Raw genomic sequence first — 7245 nt, 5'->3', positions numbered from 1 at the left:
AAAAAAAAAAAAAAAAAAGGAATTATGTCATTTTAGGCAAAGAGGTATGAGTGGAGACAATCATGTTAAGTGAATTAGGCCATTTCAGAAAGGCAAATATCAAATGTCTTCATTTATGTATGGCTCCTAGATTTTAAATTTTTATTTATATGTATATGTGTGTATCTAAATGTGGGATTGTGTATGTTAAGTGGGTTTGTACATGTGAGCGCAGTGCCCAAGCAGGCCAGAAGAGGGCATCAGACACCCTGGATCTGGGAACTGCCCAATTTGGGTGCTGGGAACTGAGCTCTGGTTCTCTGAAAAAGCAGAGTGCACTCCTAACCTCTAAGCTATCTCTCTCCACTCACCCCTGGCACACACCAGGTTCTGCTCCAGAGAGATGAGAAAGGGGGATAGGAGGACTTGGAGAGTGTGCTCAAAGAGCATTATACATCTATATGAAAATGTCCTTATGTAACACAGCACTACATACAGTGAGTGTGTGCTGATGGGATAAGACTTTTTTTGAGACAAGACCTCTACATACCTTGGTCTGTCCTAGAACTCACTATGAGATCTCTCTGTCTCTGCTTCCTAAGTGCTAGGATTAAAGATGAGCACCATCATAACACTTGGCTTTCTCAAATCTATTTTGTTAGCTAGTAGAATAGCAACATGGCTTTGGGGCAGGGCTGTTGGCACATTCAAGATTTTTCTTCCTCTATCTATTTTAGGAACTTAGAAAAATAACAAATCAAACTCAAATATAGTGAAAGGAGTTAATAACTATAAGACAAAAATTCCTAAAATTGGAGGAAAAATACAATAGAAAAATAAACTAAGCCAGAGTCTACTTTAAACATACCCTTAGAGGCTCTGAGAATTTTTTTGTTTGTTTGGTTGGTTGATTGGTTTTGTGGCAGTCATGAAGCTGAGTATATCCTTCCCAGCTGCCAGCTATCAGAAACTCACTGAAGTGAACAAATGTGCCTGCCATAGAGTAAGGGGCACTCTTTGGTTGATTCATTGGTGATGTTAGTCTGAGTGTTTGCAACGTGGTTAGTGTGTGTGTATGTGTATGTGTAGGGGACCACTCCTGGACTTTACCTTGGCAGCTGGGGCTGGAAAAAGCTAGCTAGTGGACTCTGAAAGCCTTAAATCTCTCTAAAGATGATAGCTGCCAATATGTTGTGATAAAGCACTTCAAGAAGGTAAGAAGCTTGGGCCCAAAGCATCCAAGGCTCAGGATCCCCCAACGTATTTCTCTGAGAGAACAAGAAAAATAAGATGGAGGCTGCACTATACACTACAATTTTGTCCAAGAGAGTAAAGGAGGCCAAAGAAAAATGCCAGGAATAGATTGCCAAGCGATGTAGGCTGTCCTCGCTTAGAGCTTTGACTTCTAAATCCAGTTAAAAATAAGAATCCTTAAGAGCAACAAAGAAGGGGGCTGGAGAGATAGCTCAGCGGTTAAGAGTCCTGAGTTCAATTCCCAGCAACCACGTGGTGGCTCACAACCATCTGTCATGGAATCTGATGCCCTCTTCAGGTGTGACTGGAGACAGCTACAATGTACCCACATACATGAAATAAATAAATAATTCTTAAAAAAAAAAAAAAAAAAAAAAAACAATGAAGAAGTAGTCGGATCTTGAAAACCCATAGAGGGACTGAAGGGATGGCTCAGAGGGTGAAGACGAGCTTGCAGCGCCATAGTGAAGATGTGAACTCAAATCCTAAAAGCCACATAAGTCTGTAACCCAGTGCTTGAGAGTGCAGAGAGGAGGTGACCTGGCTATTTAGCCTAGCAAGCAAAACCAGCAAGCTCCAGGTTCAGTGAGAGGTCCTATTTCAAAAGGATAGGCAACAGAGGAAGACCTCCACTGTAGACCCCTAGCCTCCACATGCAGGCATATACACGAGTCGACACACCACACACATGGACAAGCGAATGCTCCGATCCAATCCAATGCGTGCATACAACACACACACACACACACACACACACACACACACACACACACAATACCATTCAATTCACAAATTTCAGGCACATGTATTAAAATGGGTCAGATATTTTAAAATGAGAAGTTTTGTAAATTCTGTGCCAATAAATTTGAAAATTAAAGACATAATGAAAAACTCTGGAAATATAACAAAATTAGCTTTGAAAAAGATTTTAAAGATATTGAATCAATGGCTTAAAAAAATCTTTCCCCAAATAAAATTCTAAGCACAGATGGTCTCATTGGCAGCTTCTACCAACCCGATGTGCAGGGGCGAAGACGAAAATCTGTGTGGGTTTGAGTTTTGTTTTGTGGGGGGGTGTTTTTTAAATGTTTTGGAGAGAGAGTCTCTATGTAGCTTAGGCTGACCTAAATTCTGTTACTTCGGCTTCCTGAATGCTAGGATTATGGGTGTATGCTACCATTTCCAGTTCAAAACTTATTGAATACAAAATGTTTACTAGTGTCAAAGCACACAACAATATCAAAAGGTATTCCATAACCCTTCAGGGGCTCTTAGCCCTTGTGGACATTAAAAATGTTGAGCCCAGGGCTGGGGAGATCTGACACATGTGACTGATATTTGAAGGCCAGAGATCACCACTTGCATTCTCTGTGTAACCACCAAGCATCTACTCTCTGAAGTACAACTCAGATCTACACAGCACAGATATGAAGCACAGATAGTACGTTTCTAGGTTGTGTGTGTGAAATTATTAAAATGTCATGAGGCCATTTATCAGCCACCATTCTATTGCTGTGATAGGATTCTATTACAAAAGAAAAGCAATTTAAGGAAGAATTGATTTGGCTTATGGTTTCCGAAGACTTGAGTCTGCAACAGGCAGGCATGGTGGCAGGAGCAGGGAGCTGAGAGATCACATCTTAACCTCACACAGGAAACACAAAAAACTGAAGGTGGAGTGCGGCTATACTTTCTGCCTCAAAACAGAAACAACAACAAAACCTAACTAACCAAAACCAAGCCAAATAAACAAAAAACAAAAACAACAACAGAAACACCTCACAAAGAATAACATGAGCATCCACCCAGGTGGTGGTGGCATACACTTTAATCCCAGCACTAGGGAGGCAGAGGCAGATAGATCTCTGAATTAGAAGCCAGCCTGGTCTTCAGAGCAAATGCAAATTCTAGGACAGTTGGGACTAAACACAGAAACCCTGTGTTGAAAACACACACACACACACACACACACACACACACACACACAGAGAGAGAGAGAGAGAGAGCAAACAAAAGAATAATAACATGAACAGTAAACATTTTTTAAGTATTCTGGCAAACAATGTATACAATTATAAATATATAGCATTAGATCATATTTAAAACTATCTAAAAGCTACCTAAGTAACAGATTACATGGTATAACAAAAAGCAGATTAAAAAGCAATGGAGAGCCAGGTGGTGGTGGCGCACGCCAAGCACTTGGGAGGCAGAGGCAGGCAGATTTATGAGTTCAAGGCCAGCCTGGTCTACAGAGTGAGTTCCAGGACAGCTAGGGCTAAACAGAGAAACCCTGTCTCAAAAAACAAAAACAAAAACAAAAACAAAAACAAAACAAAACAAAAATGGAGAAAGGCTGGGGATGTAAAACAGCTGATGGAGTGCTTACCTAGCATACAACAAACCCTGAGCATATGTTGGGTGTGGTAGCTCATGACTATAATCCTAGCACTGAAGAGGTGAAGGCTATGTGAAGCTTGAGGCCAGCCTGGGCTACTTGAGACCTTGAGTCTCAGTTTCATTTCTGGGTCAAATAACCTGTCAAAAACAATTTTGAGGGAGAAAGGATTTATTCAGCTTACAGTTCCAAGTGATGGTTCACCATTATTGGGACTTGAGTGGCTAGTCACACCCACAGTCAAGAGCAGATGTGGAAACTAAGGCACACACAGCCTATACCAATCCAAAGCAGAGCTTGCAGCTTGCTAAAGGTGATTGGTGTGTTTGTGAATCTATGAACAGGACAGTCTGGATGGTGTGTCATCTATGTGGGTGACTGAAGTCCTTGGAGAATCATTTCCCTCTAGGTTTGTTTGGGTTTTAGTTTTGTTTTTTGTTTTTGTTTGTTTGTTTTTGGCTTTTCAAGACAGGGTTTCTCTGTGTAGCCCTGGCTGGCCTGGAACTCACTCTGTAGACCAGGCTGGCCTTGAACTCAGAAATCTACCTGCCTCTGCCTCCCAAGTGTTGGGATTAAAGGTGTGTACCATTTTTGGTTTATGTTGTTGTTGTAGCAAGTGCACTGTCACTGAAATGCCCCAGCAGTCAATTCCCAGTCATCTCCTGGGAATATTCTGGCCCTCTGGTTTCCAGTGTGTCTCTCTCCAACCGAATCCACTCATTGCTTACATTTGCTGAGGAACTTACTGCGCTTAATCACAGCTTTGTTTGCTGTTTATCTGTCACCCATGCCTCCACCTCTTCATCATCTCCATTCCTTCATCCCTCCATCCCTCCGCTCCTTATCTCTTTGTGCCTCATCCCTACATCCTCTTCATCTTTTCATCTCTCCACATCCTTTCATCCTTCCATCCCTTCATCCTTTCATGCTTCTATCCCTTCATCCTTCCATCCCTCTATCTCCATTCCCTCTTTTCCTGTTATGATTTTCCCCTTTGATGTGCTTTTATCATGGTATTTTATGGCAGCAACAGAAAAATGAAGTTAAGACACTGGGGATGTAGGTCAATGTTCCAGAACTTCCAAGTATGTGTGAGGTCCTGGCTTCAATCCAACACTAAAAAATAAGCAAATAGCAATTTTTGAAAGATTTACTTTTAATTTTTTGTTTTCTTTTATGTGCATGAGTATTTTACCTGCATGTATGTCAGTGTGTGACATGTGTGTCTGGTGTTGGTGGAGGCCAGAAGAAAGAGATCCTAGGAGATTGCACTTACAGATGGTTGTGAGCAGCCTACGGTGCTAGAATTGCCTAAATCCTTTAGAAGAGCAAGCAGTGCTTTTAACAGCTGAACCATCTCTCTAGACCATCTCTCTTATTTTTGTTTATTTGTCTGTTTTAATTGTGTGTGTGTGTGTGTGTGTGTGTGTGTGTGTGCACATGAAGGAGCACATGTGCATGCACTGAGTGCAAGTACCTACAAAAGCCAGAAGCAGAGCTGGAGTTGTGAGCCACTTGGCATGGGTGATAGGATTGGACTCTGGTCTTCTGTGAGAGCAGTACATGTTTTTAATATCTTCAATCTATCAGGAGTGGTGAATTCCAGCACTGAAGAGCCCGAGGCAGGAGGATTGAAGACAACCCTGAATTTGAGGACAATCTACCTAGCCCATTCACGAGATAAAACAAGATCCTGTGTATTGTGACTTTTCTCATTGCTTTGACACAAAATCTGACCAAAGCAACTTAATGGAGGGAAGATGGATATTGGCTCACAGTTCAAAGGGAAGTCCATCATGCTGGTGGGTGGGGGGAGGAAGGCACAGAAACAGTAAGATGAAGCTGCTGGCTGCGTCATGCCTGTATTAGCAGAGGGTGATGGAAATCTATGCTCAGCTCAGAAAACAGCTTAGACATCTGTTTCTCCTTATCAGAGGACCCCAGTCTATGGAATGATACTGTCCACAATGACAGTGAATCTTCTCATATCAGCTGAACTAATCTATACCACAGGCATGCCCAGAGACTTGTCTTCTAGATGATTCTAGATCCTGGCAAGTTAACTATATTAATCACCACACCTTTTTTTAAAAAAGATTTATTTATGTTATGTATATGAGTACACTGATGCTCTGAGGACATTGGATCCCATTACAGATGGTTGTGAGCTACCATATGGTTGCTGGGAATTGAACTCAGGACCTCTGGAAGAGCAGTTAGTGCTCTTAACCGCTGAGCCATCTCTCCAGTCCCACCACGCCCTGAAAATTTCAAAACAAAAAAAACCATAAAATTTCAATTTGTGATTGATTCTCACCCCCAGAACTAGGGACTGGACCCAGGCCTTACACTTACTGGATAGGGAATTCATTCTGTGATTGACTGTATCCATGGATGCAGAAACAGCAGATGTGGAGAGCTGACGAACATGCCCAATTGCTGCCTGCTTCTGTGGTTTGTTCTTATTTATGGCTGGGTGTTGTGGACTGGGCATAAACTGTCCCCAAAGGCTCGTGTTGCAAGCTTGGTCCTCGGTGGTCAGAGGGCTGTGAGTTCATCAGCAGAGTAATCCACTGACCAGTCCACAGCAGGATGGGAGAGTGAGGAAGTAGGCCACTGGGACCAAGAAGGGTGCGTTCTAGATCTCTCCGCTTTGCCTTTCCTTCCTGACTCCCTTGTGATGAGCACCTTTGCCCACTACACGTTTGGATGCCGTACCTCTCTTCAAGCCCAAAGTAATGGAGCAGGATGTCCAGGAGCCAAAATAACTCCTTCTCTGGTACTTCGTCAGTGATGGAAAGCCCTAAGGCACTAGGTACTGTGCTGCTGTCTGAAGTTACCATTGTTTGCCTGTTTTCCTTTGTAGGGACACCGAGAAACACTCTAATTTGTGTCTGCTCTGAATAACATGTTATGGACATTTTTGCACATAGCTTCCAGCTTGGGACACTTTCTTGTGTTATTTTCAGATTTCTGCGTCTTGGACAGCAGGGGGCATCAATGAGCCAACAAATAGCCATCTGGGGAGCTCAGCTCGGATTTTCCCAGGAGTAAGCAGGTATCTATGGCCCAACATTTGTTACCATCTTCTCAGTTCTGAAACTTAGGAAGCATTAAGTGCACAGATATGAAGACATTTTGACAACTGTAATAATTTTAAGTAATGTTCTTAATTTATTCTTTTGCTTTTGTTTTCTGTTTTTTTGTTGTTATGTTTTGTTTTGTTTTGTGGTTTTTCAAGACAGGGTTTCTCTGTGTAGCCCTGGCTGTCCTGGAAGTCACTCTGTAGACCAGGCTGGCCTCGAACTCAGAAATCCAACTGCCTCTGCGTCCCAAGTGCTGGGATTAAAGGCGTGCGCCACCACTGCCCGGCTTGTTTTTGTTTTTGAGACAGGGTATCACTGTGTAGTCCTGACTGTACTGGAACTCACTCTATAGACCAAGCTGGCCTTGAATTCAGAGATATGCCTGCCTCTGCCTCCACAGTGCTGGGACTAAAGGCATGTGCCACCATGCCTGGCCTAATTTATTCTTTGAAAACTCCAGCAGGGCTGTAGTGGCGCAAGCCTTTAATCCCAGCACTTGGGAGGCAGAGGCAGGTGGATTTCTGAGTT

The sequence above is a fragment of the Mastomys coucha genome, unplaced genomic scaffold (assembly GCF_008632895.1).
Source record: "Mastomys coucha isolate ucsf_1 unplaced genomic scaffold, UCSF_Mcou_1 pScaffold21, whole genome shotgun sequence".
Lineage (NCBI taxonomy): Eukaryota > Metazoa > Chordata > Mammalia > Rodentia > Muridae > Mastomys > Mastomys coucha.
The sequence above is the reverse complement of the archived record's forward strand: the minus strand, read 5'-3'. Positions refer to the sequence as shown.